At 47.0% G+C, this 16,712-nt stretch overlaps 1 long non-coding RNA gene across 1 annotated transcript; it reads right to left on the bottom strand.

The window, feature by feature from the left end:
• Positions 1-11,868: 11,868 nt before the first annotated feature.
• Positions 11,869-13,188, bottom strand: LOC146856300 (uncharacterized). The gene is made up of 5 exons (XR_014980923.1): positions 13,101-13,188; positions 12,944-13,008; positions 12,771-12,837; positions 12,402-12,472; positions 11,869-12,296 (listed from the first exon to the last, which is right to left on the bottom strand). It is a non-coding gene; the product is annotated as an uncharacterized LOC146856300 (long non-coding RNA).
• Positions 13,189-16,712: the final 3,524 nt, after the last annotated feature.

The following is a 16,712-nucleotide window of genomic DNA, read 5'->3' as shown; positions in this document are numbered from 1 at the left end:
GTATCTCGGCCAAGATCAAAAGTCTCCTGGGTGTAGGTTAAGGGCATGGTTTTCTATAAAAGCATGGCTTTCATTCCGCTCAGAGTATCAAGCCATATAAGAGAAACATTCAATGAAGGCCATAGCGGCACCACCCTGACTGTATGTGTCAGTGGAAACAATACTTGCATACAGCAAGTAACTCTGGAGCTCACGGTTACCAGATTTGCGATGCCCTTTAGCATCCCACAACAAACTTGATTGTTCAGCATCAAGTAACCCCCATTCGTGAGAAGCCTGAATACCGGAGTGATCACAGCTGTCTGGGCACCTTTCAAATGAGAGGATAAGTTTGCCACTGAACCATTACAAGCTCCGTGTAGCATAATATCTAGGCCTGGGCGGTAAATTCTGTTCCGCTCGCGGAATTTGCGGAATTTAGGTAATTTCGCGTTCCGCGGAGAACGCGGAATTGCCCAAAATGCTGCTTTCCACGGCTTCGCGGAATTTTTGCTTGTTCGCGATCTCAAAATGCGTGTTCGCGAGATATTTCCCCCGAGCATGCAAACAGTGGTCGCGAACAGGAAAAAAGCATCGCGAACAAGCAATTCCGCGTGTTCGCGGAATTTCTGCGTGTTCGCGGAGATTTTAAACCATTTCGCGGAGATTTGCGTGACGGGACTACGCAAATTCCGCCCACCCCTAATAATATCCTGGCATATGAGAGATCCACTCAAAGCGTTCTCACAGGTAGTACCGCTTAGAAACACTTCAAGATCCCCACTCCTGCATCAAAATCTGTGCTGTAATTCCCAAGATTCCCTGAAGTATTCCTTTCCCATCTTTTCATATCTGACCGCCTGTTGTTGTTCTAGGCAATATTGAAACTGGAAAGTTGTGACCAGTAGCGTTATGTGGCCATGGATTAACCATTCTGTGGATGGTGACTCAGCCAAGGTAAAAGGTGATCTGTCCATTTTTTTAATACGCAGTATTGTATATTTTGCTCCCCTCTGTGCCATTTTCATCTGTTTTTCTGTTAGATTGTATGCAGCAATCAAGGACGTATTGTTTATAAACCACCAAGTCACATAACCAGCTCGCAATGATTGCAGTGCCCAGCTCAGATCGTAATTGCGTTTGCCCGTGCTGTAATATGGACAAATCCTGTTCTAGTACATCAATAGCAGAAGATGCAATGCTGTCCAGTGAATATATCCAGGATGTTAACGTAGTCATGCCATTGTCAACTACGGCTAATGGTTAATCCCATCTATTTCTCGCAGTCTCTTAGCTGCTTCTTCTTGGGAGGTTTACCAAATTTCATTATAGACAGCATATGAAACGTTTCTGATGTGGTTTCCTGGGGCCTAATAAAAAATACCTTAGGTCCACATCCTCTGATAGCAAGGATAAGTGTTGTTTCACCTGTGTTAGTGTTGAGGTTTTTAGCCAATCGAGGCATAACTTCCCAACACTGTATGATGTCATCACGCCCCGATTGTTCTCTTTGTACATATCGTGGGTCTGGCCTATGGATGCTGTACCCTTCGGTGGTACCCCTGATTCTTTTGTGACATCTATTAGTGTCTGCGGGCCAAACCAACCATCCCTTGCAATTGGGGTCAGATCTATTGTATTGTAGGATGTCATCTATCGTAGCCTCTTCATCTGATGTAAGATTTATTCCAGTATTTGTTGGTATAGGGATCCGAGGTGTGTTCAAGTCCTTGTTCTTGGCTACACCAAGACAGGAAGTCTGCTGCACAGTTTCATTTGGATAAATCATCTGCTGGGGAAGGAGGTATACTCTAAATAGTGCTTCAGTTCCCTTGACTTGCAAATCGCTAGAATCCCAGACTGATTTTAAGTCTATAGTTTCTTTCCATAAGTCGAAACCCTGTTCAGACAGTTGGGTAATAAAGGACGCAGAGTAAATCGGTTTGGTATTTGTTAACATATTTTTCTGTGCTGATGTAGTTGCAACCTTATAGTAATATGAGGCTGGATCTGAAATGTTAAACCCTGAAAAATATGAAAATTTCTGTGCAAACGTTTTCGAACTACTGTTTGGTGGTGTAGGGCAATGTTCCCATTGGTGATAAGTGAAAACATTCCTAGGGCTACTACATTTTTTGTAGAATATGTTGACCATAATGTTGATAACAATACACAGTGTTCAAATCTGATGTGTCTTTCAACATTTCGTCACTAGAAAATGCGGCAGATTGTTCTAAATCAGACAACATATTATTCACAGTTTCAAAATCCCAATCATCTGAGAATGTACTGGAGGTAATAATATCATTTAAGGAATTTTAAATAAATGTGGTACTTTTAAAAGTTCTGTCGGGCCAAATATATCATAATCATCCTTATCCCATACTATACCATCAGGTATAGGAACTGCTGTAATGTTCACTGGTGACAAATCTCTTTGTTCACAATGTGATGAAACAAAAGGTTTTAGGACCAAGTTCAGTTTAGACGCTGCAGAGCTTTGACGTAGATAAGTTCCATTAATAATTAAGTGGAAAGTAGTCACTAAGCCTACCTAGAAAAGAAGGAAAAGTAGCCCGGCGATTATCCAAAGTTCTAACCAAGGTGACACCAGGTAAGTCTTTTTAAGAAAGATTAAGAAATCTTTGATTTGCTGTTTATGAGTTGTTGGGGCTGGCGTCGTTTCAGGTTCACTTGGATCCAATGAAAAGGTATCAAAGTCGATGAAATAGCCAGATGCAGTTAGTTCTATTTTTGGTAGCTCAGCAGGTTTTGTTAAACGTGTTGATTGCTCTTGTTGGGGCATGTTTATGTAGCCATCAGTGTTAGGTTGAATTGAAATTTGCCTTTCATTTTGATTTTGATTTCCCATTGCAAGAGGAATGATTTCCATCGAATTGGTGTTTATTCCAGTGCTTTGCAAGGGTGACTCTTCAAACGTGATGAGCCTTTCCATCTGAACTTCCTGTATAGTAGCGAGAGGAGGACGTCGGCTACTCAGGAGCCCACGAGGCCTACTAATCAGTATCGGCCACATAATGTGGTTTTATCAGATCAATGGAGACAAACCTTTTCTCCTTTTTTACGGCAAGAGGCCGCAGAAGTACAGTTCTTGTTCCTTCAACTGCCAGGACAGGTACAGGCTTTCTGTAAGATGGTCAAAATTCTCTATTGTCCGTTATCTTTTCTCTGACCAGATCCCCAACTTTAGGAATCCAGACTGGTCTTGCCGTGACTGACTTGACTTCCCCAGTGGCAAACCTTTTCTCCTGGACATTGCTCTAAAGAGCCCTTGATTCATTTAGTTCTTGTAAAACAGCCAAACGTTTATTGATGTCAAAAGGTTTTTCATCTGCCACTGTGCCTTCACAATCTAAGTCACGTACCCACATTCTCGTCCCGAAAAGGACCTCATAAGGAGTGACCCCCCCCAGAGAGCTTCTTGGCAAATTAATTAAGGCCCTCTGGTCCCCATATAGGTGATTGACCCAACTACCACCCGCACCTAATACCCTAGCTGTTAATGATTGCTTTAAGTGCTGGTTCTTCCTTTCCACAATCGAATTTCCCTCAAGAGGAGTACTGCAGTGCTACACCCAAACCTCCCATGGCCTCCTTGTAAGCCCTAAAGCTGAATGTGGGGCCGCGGACAGACTTTAATGTGCCAACTGCGCATGTCCCTATAAAGACTCCCAAATCTTTGATTACAGTTTGAGCGTCAGGCGAGCACTGAGGCCATACCCATAGGAATCTTGAGCAGGAATCCACTGCAACCATTATGCACTTGTAAGCCCCATCAGATTGTAAGGGGCCGCAGTGGTCCTAATAGACATATGCAAGAGGTCTGTCTGATATCAATAATGGTGTCTGCGCTGGACATGTTATGGTGGAGCCTTTCATCTGTTGACAGATGTCGCACTTTAAGACATAGTCTTTGGTCTGCTTTGGTACCCTGGCCACCAATAGCTTTGTTTCAATAAATAAACCGTTGCTGTAACTCCTGCTTGTGCAGAACCCAGACTCTCATGTGCAGCTAAAATTAAGCCTAATCTGCGATCCATGTTTGGTATTACTCTATCCCCCACTCCTGGAATCTGAGCAAATGGAACATTGGTTGCATCTAACCTGTAGGAGTACTTGAGTGGAAAACCTTTTGGCAGTGCTTTGTTGCCTTTGCGAGAAGCAATGACAGCTACCATTATCTGTCCGTCTATTCTCGTTTGTGAACGAGTGAATGCAGCTATGGATGCGGGTTGTACTGCCCTCTTTGCGGCTTCATCAGCCAATAAATTCCCTTCAACGTGAACGCCGTCACGTTGGTGACTCAGCGTGTGTATCACGTGAGCTCTTGTATGCTCGTTTTTCAACTCCGCTACCTGTTCCCATAACATTTTGTGCATTTTGTCCCCAATAGTGTAGATATTCATTGTACGACTGAACACAGTAAAACAAATCGCACACTATTAGTGTGGGGAATTCTCGACCCGTGTTAACCAGTGCCAGTATAAGAGATTTTATTTCTGTTAACTGAGCCGTGTAGTCTCCCAAGGACTGAGTCTCTGTACAGCTCGGATGGAATTTACCATGCTTTATCCGACTCTTAACAATTGCACACATGGCGCTGTATTGTTGTTTACTCCCTATGGCCGTTTGAGCAGATCCGTCAGTGTAAATTATAAATTCATACTGATCTAGAGGCATAATTTCATTGGGGAGAGGATATTCTTGTTCGTATTGCAGGAATGCCTGTGTTTTTAAACTTGGGTCGTACCTGTATTCTACATCTGATGCAGTGAGAGAATTAGCCCATTGTATCCATCGTATATGTAAAGCTTTAGCATTTGGAGCGCTCGTTTTGTAGCAGCCTCTCAATCAATCAAGCATTTGTATAGCGCGCTACTCACCCGGAGGGTCTCAAGGCACTTGGGGGAGGGGGGTCCGCTACTGCTCGAACAGCCAGGTCTTGAGTTGCTTCCTGAAGGAGAGGTGGTCTTGGGTCAGGCGGAGGTGGATGGGGAGGGAGTTCCACGTCTTGGCAGCCAGGTAGGAGAAGGATCTTCCTCCTGTTGTGGCTCTTCGGATGCGGGGGACGGCGGCGAGGGCGTGGCTGGTTGATCGAAGCTGGCGGGTGGGAGTGTAGAAGGTCACGCGGTCGTTGAGGTATCTTGGGCCTTGGTTGTGGAGAGCTTTGTGTGCATGGGTGAGGAGTCGGAACGTGATTCTCTTGCTGACGGGGAGCCAGTGCAGGTTTCTCAGGTGTACGGAGATGTGGCTGTGTCGGGGAATGTCCAGGATGAGGCGTGCTGAGGCGTTCTGGATGCGCTGAAGTCGTTTCTGGAGTTTAGCTGTGGTTCCGGCGTAGAGGGAGTTGCCGTAGTCCAGTCGGCTGGTGACGAGGGCCTGGGTGACCGTCTTCCTGGTTTCGGTGGGGATCCACCGGAAGATCTTACGCAGCATGCGTAGGATGTTGAAGCATGATGCGGAGACGGCGTTGACTTGTCTGGTCATGGAGAGGGAGGAGTCCAGGACGAAGCCCAGGTTGCGTGCGTGGTCTGTTGGTTTGGGTGCGCTGCCAAGGGCAGGGGGCCACCAGGAGTCGTCCCAGGCGGAGGGTGATGATCCCAGGATGAGGACTTCCGTCTTATCTGAGTTCAGTTTCAGGCGGCTGTTCGTCATCCACTCGGCTACGTCTTTCATCCCTTTGTGTAGGTTGGTTCTGGCGGTGGCGGGTCGTTGGTGAGGGAGAGGATCAGCTGGGTGTCGTCGGCATAGGAGATGATGTTGAGGTTGTGTTGGCGTGCGATGGCTGCGAGGGGGCTCATGTAGACATTGAAGAGGGTGGGGCTGAGTGATGATCCTTGTGGTATGCCGCAGATGACTTTAGTGGCCTCGGATCTGAACGGGGGTAGGCGGACTCTCTGTGTTCTTCCGGCGAGGAAGGAGATGATCCATTCCAGTGCCTTCTCCTGGATGTTGTTGAGGCGCTGCACTAGGGTGCGGTGGCAGACCGCGTCGAACGCCGCTGAGAGGTCCAGGAGGATGAGGGCCGTTGTTTCCCCGTTGTCGAGCAAAGCTCGGATGTCGTCGGTGGCTGCGATGAGGGCGGTCTCGGTGCTGTGGTTGGCCCGGAAGCCGGACTGCGAGTGGTCGAGGGATCCGTTTGTCTCGAGGAAGGCGGCCAGTTGTCTGTTGATGGTTTTCTCGATGACTTTGGCCGGAAAAGGAAGGAGCGAGATGGGGCGGTAGTTTTTGAGGTCGTGGGGTCCGCTGATGGTTTCTTCAGTAGGGCGCTGTGTTCGGCGTGCTTCCAGCTCTCTGGGAAGGTGGCGGTGTCGAAGGAGGCGTTGATGATGTCCCGCAGGTGGGGTGCGATGACGGAGTCGGCCTTGTTGAAGATGTGGTGAGGGCAGGGGTCGGTTGGAGATCCTGAGTGGATGGAGTTCATCGTGCGGATGGTGTCTTCGGTGTTGACTGGGGTCCAGGCGCGGAGGGTGGTGGTGGGGGGCGTTGTTCCGGTCGTAGGGTGCGTTGGCTGTGTGCTGAAACTGTTGTGTATGTCTGCGATCTTGCTGTGGAAGAACGAGGCAAGCGAGTTGCAGAGGTTTTGTGAGGGCGTGATGTCATTTCCGGCGCTGGGGTTCGAGAGCTCTTTGACGATGTTGAAGAGTTCCTTGCTGTTGCGGGCGTTGTTGTCCAGTCGTTCCTTGAATGCGGATTTCTTGGTGGCGTGGATCAGCTGGTGATGTCTTCGAGTGGCGAGCTTGAGGGTGGTCATGTTGTCTGTAGTTGGGTCTCGGCGCCAGGCTTTCTCGAGGGCCCGGCAGTTCTTCTTGGAGCTCTTGAGTTAGTCGGTAAACCAAGATGCTTTCTTGGTGCCGGGTCTGGCGGGGGGGGGTCTTCAGTGGAGCGAGGTCGTCTGCGCAGTTGCTGATCCATTTCGTGAGGTTGTTGGCGGCTTGGTTGGGGTTCGCTGATCTGGTGAGGGGGTTCTGGCTCAGGGATGTGGTGAGCTGGTCGGCAGTGATCTTGTTCCAGCTTCTGCGGGGGACCAGTTGCGGGTGGTGGTGAGTCGTGGTCCTTCTGAAGCTGAAGTGGACGCAGCTGTGGTCTGTCCAGTGGAGTACGGTGGCGTGGCTGAAGGTGATGTCCTTGCTGGAGGAGAAGACGGGGTCGAGCGTGTGGCCGGCGTAGTGGGTGGGGGTGGTCACCAGTTGCTTGAGTCCGAGGTTGGCGAGGTTGTCCAGCAGGGTGGTGGTGTTGCGGTCGTTGTTGTTCTCCAGGTGGAAGTTGAGGTCCCCGAGGAGGATGTAGTCAGCGGAGGGGAGGGCGTGCGGGCTGATGAAGTCGGCGATGTCTTCGCTGAATTGTGTGCAAGGTCCCGGGGGTCTGTAGATGAGGGTGCCTCTGAGGGTGGTCTTGGGGTCGGTGTGGATCTGGAAGTGCAGGTGTTCGGCGGCTGTGAGGGTGTCTTCGGAGTTGGTCGTGATGCAGATGATGTTCTTGTGGACGATGGCGATGCCTCCTCTATTCTGGTTGGCGCGGTCCCTCCGGGTGATCTTGTATCCGTCCGGGATGGCGATGGCGGGTGCTGAGGAGGCGTTCATCCAGGTTTCCGTGAGGAAGGCGACGTCTGGGCATGTGGCGTCGAGCAGGTTCCAGAGTTCCACTGCGTGCCTGTGGACGGAGCGGGTGTTGAGCAGGATGCACTTCAGGTGCTTCAGGTGGTTGCTGTTGGTGCTTGGCTTGGCGGGTGCGGTACGGGTCCGGATGCAGGAGAACTTGCAGGATTGGCAGGTGAAGGGTCCGTGGGTGCGTTTTGGGGTGGCTCTGCAGCAGCCGGGGCTCCGGCCAGTGTTGAGTGCGATGAGAGTGGCGGCGTTGTAGGTCTTGCGGGTGGGCTGGCATCTGCGGGGGCCAGGGGGTCTGGCGCCGGGCGCGGGCCAGGCGCCGGCCAGGCGCGGACGGGCGCAGACGGGCTTGCCTTAGGCGCGCCTTCGGCACGGCAGCGGCGTGGCGGCTGCGCGGCCTCCATATGAGTGGGAGAGGGAGGGAGGAGAAGCTGGGAGGTGGGAGCGGGGCAGCCAATAGGGTGTGAGGGGGCGGAGCTATAGGACGTGGCGGCCAATAGGGTGCGAGGGGGGCGGCGCTACGGGACGCGGCGGCGGGAAACGGGCAGCGAGGGGGAGACGCGGGGAAAGACAGAAGAAAAAAGGGACACAATCTGGGCACCAAAGGAGAGGGGGACAATCAAGGCAGCAAAATACACAGGTACAGTGGGGGAGAATCACTCACTCGTGGGTACAGAAGAGAAGGAGGGCACAGTCACTCTAACGCAGGCAGACACAATGTAGCAGCGGTCAGTGGTCACACAGGGGGCTGCGTGGCGGTGAGGGGAGCGACCTGCCTGGTAAACAGGGTCAGAGGTCACTCTCTCTACCGCTGCGCGGCCTCCATATGAGTGGGAGAGGGAGGGAGGAGCAGCTGGGAGGTGGGGGCGGGGTGGCCAAAAGGGTGCGAGGGGGCGGAGCTATGGGATGCGGCGGCCAATAGGGTGCGAGGGGGCAGAGCTACGGGACGCGGCGGCGGGAAACAGGCAGCGAGGGGGAGACGCGGGGAAAGACAGAAGAAAAAAGGGACACAATCTGGGCACCAAAGGAGAGGGGGACAATCAAGGCAGCAAAATACACAGGTACAGTGGGGGAGAATCACTCACTCGTGGGTACAGAAGAGAAGGAGGGCACAGTCACTCTAACGCAGGCAGACACAATGTAGCAGCGGTCAGTGGTCACACAGGGGGCTGCGTGGCGGTGAGGGGAGCGACCTGCCTGGTAAACAGGGTCAGAGGTCGCTAAGCCCGGTACTGGAGTCACGACAATAATTCGTTTTCTCTGAGCCAGTGCTCTTTCTCTCACTACAGCAGTCTGTACTGCTGACAGAATTTCCTCTGTGGAATGCAAAACGTATCTCAGCATTTGTGTACAAGTGCGATTTGTATGCTATTGGTACTGTTTCACCTTTTGTATGTCAAGTAGGTGTACCCAGATTGACCCTCAACTATACAGATCACCAGGTTGCGGACATTTATGCGTGTCTGTAAGTGTTTAGATGCTATCATGTCAGCTTGTAGGGAACGTAGGATTTCTGTGTGTTCCTTTGTCCATTGTCTAACTGAAAAATCAGGTCTTATTAGGTCGTAGAAAGGTTTAACCCTTTCTGCGTAATCCAAAATGTATGTTCTGCCAAAATATAGGAATCCCAGTATTGATTGTAAATATTTCAATGAATTTGGAGGTAGGAGCAGTGCACACTTTTACAGAAAGTTCACTGCCAGACTTTTTCCTTCACTGGAAAGCTCATATCCCAAAAACAGGACATTGAGGTGGGCTATTTTTGATTTTTTAAAGTTATATTTGTAGCTCTCAGATAAAAATCTCAAAAATATGGTGTTTACCCTAGTCAAGTGTTCCTCCAGTTCATCATCAGTCACATAAATATCCTCTACATAGGATAATGCCTTTTTGTCCAGATTCTGAAGTAATTCAATTACCCTGACGAAAAATAACCCCAGGCTGTTCTTATACTCTTGGGCTCGTCAACAAAATTGCAGTTGGGACCCCTGCACTGAGAATGTTGTCAAGTATCTGCTCTCAGGCGCTATATTTTGGCAGAAAAATCCATTTGAGATATCTAATGCAGTTTTGTGTTTTCTCCGCGCAATGTTATTCGTTAATGCGGCACTATGTGCATTTTGTACTGCAAATGTTTTTGTGCACGAGTTCAAATGCCTGTAATTTAAGACTAGACGATATGAATTATCAGGTTTCATTACAGGAAACAAAGGATTATTTATTGATGAGGTGCAAGTTTCAATCACATCTTGGTATTCCAGTTGATCTAAGATCTCCCCGACCTGTTTTTTTGCTTCCTTTTTTATTGGATACTGTCTCTGTGGAGTTGGAGTAGATTCTAATGGAATTACCTGGTGAGCTGATTGTTCATTCCACTCAATAGGGTTGCGATATAGTGCAGGAGCAAGGGCTACCACCCACTCCTGCACGTATGTGTGTTTTATGTATTGGGGAACGAGGACAGAAAAGGCTGGCATAATTACCGTCTCTCCCTTTGGGCCATCCATAACAAAAGCAGGCGGCCAATCTTTCTCAGCTAAGAGAATGTCATATCCAAAAGTCAGGGGCTCCCAAAAGAGACTTTTAATTTTCCTGGGCTTGTCCCCTTCCATTTTCAGTATTATTTCATATAACCTATGTGGGACACTTACCCTAGTATCTGGTATTTCCACTGTGATATACTCACTCAACTCCGCTGTCACCAGAAATTCCATCAGGTTCTGGCAAGCTATTGTTACTTCTGTGCGCTGCCTAGCACCGTCAGAGCCCATTCCCCATTCAGTATTTGAGTCCTCCGAATTCTGGGCATGTCTAACTTTGAGACCTGCTACTTTCTTCTTTTTGAAATCAGGTTTTGGTTTAGGCTTTTTTGTTTTTTGGAAGCGTTGTCTGAAGTGCGTTGAGAGTCTCTGGACTTTTTACGCTCTTCTTGTCTGTGTTCTGACCGTCCTTCTCTCTCGGAGTTGTTTTATGAACCCTGAAAGGAACGAGAGGAACATGTATCAGTGTCCTGATACCTGACAGGTTTTTTAATATCTCTATTCCTAAATTTATACCTCCTTTCTGGGGGCTCCTGTTGAGGAGACCTTCCCCTGGATTGAGATCTATTCTTTTGTTGTTTGTTATTATCCAATTTCTTTGTTAAAGAAACTGGTTTTTGCTTTGCCTGTTCTTTTTCTGGACCTGCCACTAGTTGAGGTTTTACTGGTCTTGCTCCCAGACAATCTCTACCTAATTCGGCATATGCAGTTTCAATTAGTTTAGGTAGTTCTGTCTCCTGTTGTAAAAGAGTGAAGTCTCTCGGGCGTTGGCGTATTGCTACTGATGCTCCTTCCCCTTTAAAATTTGCTAATATTATAGCAGATACCTGGGCAAAGTTATTTAGTAACTTCATCCCTAAGTTTAGAGAAGGTTCTGCTTCATACTTGTTCTGTATTTGTCTCAATACATCTGGTATTACTGCTGAGGAAGGGATATCATGAGTCGTGGAATATATTGCAGCGGAGACTGTACCCCAAGAAGTACAATCATCTATTGGGGGAGCTATCCCCAGTGGCAAGCAAATTGTTAGTATTCTAAGCTGTTCCTGTGGGCCAGTGTGTGGAAATACTGCCTCCAACTGTGTTATTTTTTGGGCTATCCAAAAAGGCATTTGTTCATGTTTTGTGGGTATTTTACCCATCACTGCGTGTAACGTTTGTGGTGTAATTTTGGTTGTAGAAGTTTGGACTGGTCCAGGTTGTGTAGCCGGAGTTGGCGGAAGTGTGAGTGTTCTCATCACGACCGGTGTCACGTTTCAGTAACGTTTTATTAATTATTTATGATGTATAAGTTAGTCTCCTCCTGGCATTGTGTCAGTGTCAGGGTGTGTTGTGTAGGCCGCTAATATCGGCCATGTTGCTCCGACTCTTCCGAGCAGACCAAGTCTTACTCTATTTCTTGTATGGGGAAGGGCGCCCTTAAACCAGTATAAATGTTCCTAGTAAGTTAGTGGAATTTCATTGCCCTCATATGGACTATATTCATTTGGTATGTTGTCTTCGACATAGTAATGAAATGTTTTAATTTGTGCATTTGCATGCGGGAATCTACTCCATGAATAGAATACCTCTGTTCTATATGATTTCTGTGCCTCAATCACGAAGGTTACTTGCCCGCCCCTGGATGTCTAACCGTATGCTGCTAGCTTTAAGGTGATTAAAAACAACAAGATGTATAGGTGTGTGTTTTCAATAAGTAACAATTTTGCCAGAACCACCTTGACTAATAGAGGGGTTTGGTGTATTTATTACACTTTTGTCCATTGATTTTTTTAACATGAACATTCAATATTTTAAATCAAGCCAAGGAGAACAACAATTTATAACAGTACATACAGCATAAATATCAAATGAACAAACAAAAGAAATTGCAAACCCAATGCACAATATTACAAACAAATTGGGGTAACCAGTCCTTAAATTATACAAGAAATGTGGCTGCATAAACAGATATCAATTTCAAGAGCTGAAGCCTGCCAAAAACAGCTAACCGTCTAAACCAATCCCAACAGGCGAATTGCCCTGTTTGTGTGCAATGTGATTGAATAGCTAAAATTGAAGGATATGACGAGCTGTACTGGGGGCAACACGTTTCAGAACCCGGAATTTCTTTAGGGGTTCATCCTCAGGACCGGGACTGAGTAAAACACTGTGAAAGACATGAACAATTACAAAAAAGGTGATTGAGCAGCGGTCTCTAAGTTTCAATAAAACCTAATATTTGTTAAAAAGATAATTGCAGGTCTTTTCTTACCCTTTAGGAACGAATTTGAACACCAAAATATGGACCCAGCAGGGGAACTTGTATCCTCTTTTTTGGGGTTTCTGAAAGTAGTAAATAGCAGAATTAGAGTTTGATAGTGTGGTATGAAAGACCACTGCTGATATAGGTAGACTCTATTGACACTGCACGTTTATTATAACATGCTGACTGTGCGCGTTGTGTGAAAAAAACAGCTATTGATGTAAGTGAACTCCATGCTGCTGACTGCGCGCGAATGGCTGTGCCTTTAGAAGACCAACTTTTTTTTTAAAGAAACGCTCATGTGAGAGTGTTCACAAATAAATGACCATTTTTCGCACTGTAAAAAGCAAGCTAAACATGTGAATTACTGAAACTTGCCTCTCAGTACGAAGTTTGCTAGTTCAATGGAGGTAATGGCAAGGGAAGCTTTCACACCGTGATGACCCTGTGAAAGCAAGCATTCAAGTTTCTAGTCTGGGCAGGGAGTTGGGAGATAACAATGTTACTTGAACCGCTGCGGTCCGTGCCAGCGGAAACAATGTTGCACTTACTTCTTATTCAAAAACATCGATGGAGGACACATGGCAATTCGTAAATTAAACAATTTAGTTGATTCCTAGAAAAATAGAAACTATGTATCAGCAAAAAGGGTCTGCATGCTGAAAAAACACTCTCAATAGCGTGGCCAGGGAGACTCTTGTGACTTGCCTGAACTTGAAAGATTCAGCTGCTGCAGTCTCCATCTTATGTGTCCGGGTCAAACAAACTTCTCAGGAAGTAGGACACAGGTCTCAGGAGACCTAACTTGTAGATTCTGGTCATGTGGATATCGCACTGCATTATGGTACTTGTGGTCTGGGGAAAAAGCAGAAGGTTTCTTAGCTGTATTAAAGAAATTTACAGTCTGTTTATCTCTGATATTTCATTGAGGCCTGAAGAAGCAGTATTACATTTCATAATTAAGTATGCCTCTCTCTGGAGAAGAATTCTTTCAAGGTCGCCACCCCGATGAGTAGGTTTAATGACACTTGATACTGTCCAGCGAAGATTTTTTTCTGAATGGCCCAGATTTTGAAAATGATTGGCAAGAGGAGCTTTCGGAACGTTGTTCTTTAATCTGGAGAGATGTTGGGTTATGCGTTGTCTGATTTCTTGTGTGGTTTTGCCTATGTAAGCTAACTCGCACGGCACACGATTGCGTAGACTACGTTTTTGGTCTTGAAGGTGGAGAATTCGGAATGTTTCCATTGTTGCTTCTTATTAATGAATTCGGAGTGTCAAGCCACAGGCCTGGCAGTTGCCGCACTGGTGATGTCCCGGAACTGGTTGAAGATTGAAGGAGGGGCGTATCGATTCCACTTTCTTCTGAGGTTTGTCTGATGCTTGTATGATGTGTTGGCCAATACTGGCATTCTTTTTTTTAGAGCAAAAAGGGGTATTTGAAGGTCTTTGTCCACATCTTTTATCAGGTGCGAGTTTTGGCGAACAATTTTTTTTTTATTTTTTTTTTTTATTTCAAATCTTTTTTATTGAGAAAGAAATAAAGAGATTACAAGGACATACAATAAAAGACAATAAATGACAATAAATGACAGTAAATGACATATGCAATCCCCGAGCCCCTGAGAACTGGCGAATCGATAGGGGAGTCGCCCCCAACACAGACATATATGGATTCATAGTCCTATATACATAGTAATAAGATCCGTACATCAGGACTATAATCAGGACTATAATTCTGACCTTGCATCCGAATAACATGAACGAACTTGTGTTGCGAACAATTTTTTTAAAGGAATTCGTGAGGGGCCCAAATGTGGAAACACATTCTAGACGGTTTATTGGTTTTTTTACTTTCTTTTCGAACAAGACTTCTCATGGTGTAAACCACACGCGCTTACGTGAGTGTTTTAGTAGTTTTGAAGGCTATCCTTTGGCTTTTCATTTTTCAGTCAAGGTTTGAGAGTGGATCTCATAACCCTCCCTACGCGAACAATTCCATTGCAGCCGCAAGATTTGACCATACGGTAAGTTGTATTTCAGACTTTTGGGGTGGAAGCTGTTGAAGCCCAATGCAGTGTTCTTGTCTGTAGGCTTGGTATACAATGTGGTTATTAGTCCTGCTTCCGTAGGTCGTATTTGCACGTCCATTGAACTAGCAAACTTCGTACTTGAAGGCAAGTTTCAGTAATTCACATTTTTGTCTTGCTTTTTAGTCTGCGAAAAATGGTCATTTCCTTGTGAACAATCTCACATGAGCGTTTCTTTCCAAAAGAAAAGTTGGTCTTTTAAAGGCACAGCCATTCGCTCGCAGTCAGCAGCATGGAGTTCACTTACATCAATAGCTGTTTTTCACACTACGCGCACAGTCAGCATTTTATAATAAACGTGCAGTCTCAATAGAGTCTACATATATCAGCAGTGGTCTTTCATACCACACTATCAAACTCTAATTCTGCTATTTACTACTTTCAGAAACCCCAAAAAAGAGGATACAAGTTCCCTTGCTGGGTCCGTATTTTGGTGTTCAAATTACTTCCTAAAGGGTAAGGAGAGACCTGCAATTATCTTCCAAACACATATTAGGTTTTATTGAAACTTAGGGACCGCTGCTCAATCACCTTTTTAGGTCTCGGCTAGCGAAGGCTGCGCTTGCGCAGTCTCGCTCGCGAGATTTAATGACTTGGAGAAGAGGGGCTTGAACCCGCCCCTCTTCTCTCCTCTTCTCCATTGGCTGGCCTCTTAAATGCTGGCCAGCCATTGGAGAAGAGGCTTGTCTCGCAAAACAAGCCACGTCCTTTTCGGATTCGGGGGAGTGTTTTTTCGTTACTTTTCGCTGGGCGTGTTTTTCTCTCCTCCAGCCAATGGCAAGAGGAGAGAAAAAGAAAAACACGCCCCGAATCCAAAAACGCCGCTGCGTTTCTCAGAGGCATTTCTGCTTCACCTCGGAGAAAGGCGGTGGTGTTCAGGGCGATTCTGGTTTATTCGGATTCACTCTCCCGGCGTCCCCACAGTCTCAATCTCCTGTGTCTTCCCTTCTATCATCCCCGTACTTGGGTTTAGGATTTCACCTTTATGCTGCACACCAGGCACCGCAGTCTTCATAGGCCCAAGTCTAACTCTCAGTGGTTTTCTAGGTCGCGCGGTGGCGGTAGTCGGCTCTCCGGCCCGGGCCGCTGTCAATCGTCTAGCCGATATTGCCCGGTGTGAGCCTGCAGCTTACTCGCTCTCTCCACCACCTGGGCCCCGAGCAATCATCACTTATTATGTCCCCCTTCACGCGGCACAGATGCGTGGGTCTGTCCTTGCTTCCCCGCTCCCGTCTCAGTGTGTCAGCCAGCCCTTCCTTTCTCGCGGAGCGGATCTGTCTTCCACTCCTAGTCGTCACCCAAGGTCAGTCTCTTGTCCGCCTGGTCTGCGTTAGTCCACCGCTGTGGCCGCTGACGGTCCGATGCTGCCGGGCCGTATGCAGAGCGTCGCTGACCGAGGGCTCTAGGGCCCTCCGCCCCAGTTCGATGTTCTTGCTGCCAGACAGCAACTGCTCAATTTTTCCGGCCCGGGGAGTTACTAGGGGGGGAAGCAGATGAGTTGGGCTGCTTGGTTTCAGCTCTCAGTTACGGATATTGTTGCGGATGGTTACGATGCCGGGCGTGGGAGCCAGAGCCGCGTTAGAGTGTGGCCATCCATCTTCCTCGGCAGTTGGCCACGCCCCCGATTCTTGCACCTTATTGCTTATTACCCTACAGCACTTTCCAAATACTAATGTGTACTATTACTGCTGCTTTTGTGTGATTGTATATGGTTACACTCCCTCTAATGTGTGTCTCTCATTGAGAGGGTTTTTATTAGTAGTAATAGTGCACAGTATGTGTGATTTATGTCTGGCACATTTTGCACTATACAGTGGCAACCCTAAGGGTTATCCTGTTACTATGTATCGTACTATTGAGTTTTATTCTGTGGGTCATTATGCTGTCCTTATCATAGGGCTTTGATGTGTGTTGTGTTTCTTTTATTTGTTATTGGAGTTTATTGTAGGTACTTGTCTTTTGATGTTTTTATGCAGTTTTTAAGGATCTCTGAATCCCAAATAAACTGATTTGACTGACTGACATGATTTTAGCTGACACGTTTTAAATCAGGTCCTAACTGCATAGGCCAAGCCTCTTAAAAAGAATTCCTAGTTAGGCTTAATTGACCAAATCCGTTTTTAGAAAACTCCCACCTTTTGTATCCCACTTAAAGCACTGGATGCAAATGTTCCACTTCAACGTCCATTTTAAAATACGATAAGCGCTTCCAAACCAAAGGAGTCGTCCA

Source organism: Triturus cristatus, chromosome 4_1 (assembly GCF_964204655.1).
Source record: "Triturus cristatus chromosome 4_1, aTriCri1.1, whole genome shotgun sequence".
Classification (NCBI taxonomy): domain Eukaryota; kingdom Metazoa; phylum Chordata; class Amphibia; order Caudata; family Salamandridae; genus Triturus; species Triturus cristatus.
This window is presented reverse-complemented; position numbering and strand designations above follow the sequence as displayed.